The sequence below is a fragment of the Salmo salar genome, chromosome 04 (genome assembly GCF_965601325.2).
Source record: "Salmo salar chromosome 04, fSalSal1, whole genome shotgun sequence".
Classification (NCBI taxonomy): Eukaryota; Metazoa; Chordata; class Actinopteri; order Salmoniformes; family Salmonidae; genus Salmo; species Salmo salar.
This window is the reverse complement of record NC_138294.1, coordinates 88,086,607-88,088,109: the sequence shown is the minus strand read 5'-3', so window position 1 is coordinate 88,088,109 and position 1,503 is coordinate 88,086,607. Positions and strand designations below refer to the sequence as shown.

Here is a 1,503-nt window from a genome sequence, read left to right as displayed (position 1 = left end):
TTAGCAATGACTGGTACTGAATGCGTTTTGTGTATTAAACTTGTGAACTGGAAATTATTTATGTCTCAACCTATAGATATGGGAAATGTTTTAAATGCCTCAAACTATAGATATGGGAAATGTTTTAAATGCCTCAAACTATACATATGGGAAATGTTTTAAATGTCTCAACCTATAGATATAGAATTAATTTACGTCTCAAACTATAGATATGGGAAATGTTTTAAATGTCTCAAACTATAGATATGGGAAATGTTTTAAATGCCTCAAACTATAGATATGGGAAATGTTTTAAATGTCTCAAGCTATAGATATGGGAAATGTTTTAAATGCCTCAAACTATAGATATGGGAAATGTTTTAAATGCCTCAAACTATAGATATGGGAAATGTTTTAAATGTCTCAAGCTATATATGGAAATGTTTTACATGTCTCAAACTTTATAGATATGGAAAGACTAAATTTGTTGAAGTGTATATGGTCTGGTCCTGTAAAATAGCTATTATCATTCTATGTGGTGTCATTCTCTGCTTTTCATTTAGAAACGTATGATGTATATTGATAAGTCTGTATAATTGGTGAGTGTATTGCCAAATTTGTCTTCATTAAATAATTCAATAAAATGTTTTTTTTTTTGTCTTTTCTATTAAATTCTACCTCCATTAGCATTTCGGTCAGTCAAAGTAACACAAAGTCAAACACAAAATCCCCTTGTTATGTGAAAATATACTTTATTCCTGTAAAAAGACCCAGATTGAAAGAAATCGACCACAATTTTAAGTCAACAAATCCTCTGTGCACTACTTCTGACTTATCGTTCCTCTGTGCACTACTTCTGACTTATCGTTCCTCTGTGCACTACTTCTGACTTATCGTTCCTCTGTGCACTACTTCTGACTTATCGTTCCTCTGTGCACTACTTCTGACTTATCGTTCCTCTGTGCACTACTTCTGACTTATCGTTCCTCTGTGCACTACTTCTGACTTATCGTTCCTCTGTGCACTACTTTTGACTTATCGTTCCTCTGTGCACTACTTGTGACTTATCGTTCCTCAATCAACAACACTGCTTCCACATGCAAAAAGACATTGGAAAAACAACATGAACAAAATTAAAACAAAAACCTATTTACAGGTGAGCTTTCCCAAAACGGGTAATAAAAACCTTAATATACAAAAGGTAAATCGTCCATTGTTTTCAAAAGAAAGCATACATACAGGTCAGGAAAGACAACAAAAAAATTCCCTTCTCTGTATGAAAATATGTTTCATACCTCATAGTCCAAAGCCCCATAGTGCCTGGCTTACATTCACGTACAGCTTTACATAATTAGATACATACGGACCTACTCCTGAAACGCCATAATACTCCACACTTGGCTTCCACTGCATCGACAACCAATCAGAAGACTAAAATGTTGCAAACATAATGCCAAGTGACGTGAGACCTATACATAAATACATAAATATCACGATAATAAATAAGGCAGAATAGGGGATAAC

General features: G+C 33.9%; 1 protein-coding gene across 2 annotated transcripts in view; it reads right to left on the bottom strand.

Annotated features, from left to right (window-relative positions):
• Window positions 1–711: 711 nt before the first annotated feature.
• Window positions 712–1,503, bottom strand: part of tspoap1 (TSPO associated protein 1) — a 209,868-nt gene continuing 209,076 nt past the window's right edge. For both annotated transcript variants that reach the window (XM_082974773.1, XM_082974774.1), the window contains one exon: window positions 712–1,503. This exon is cut by the window's right edge and continues 4,783 nt beyond it. The gene's annotated coding sequence lies outside the window, so the exon portion shown is untranslated.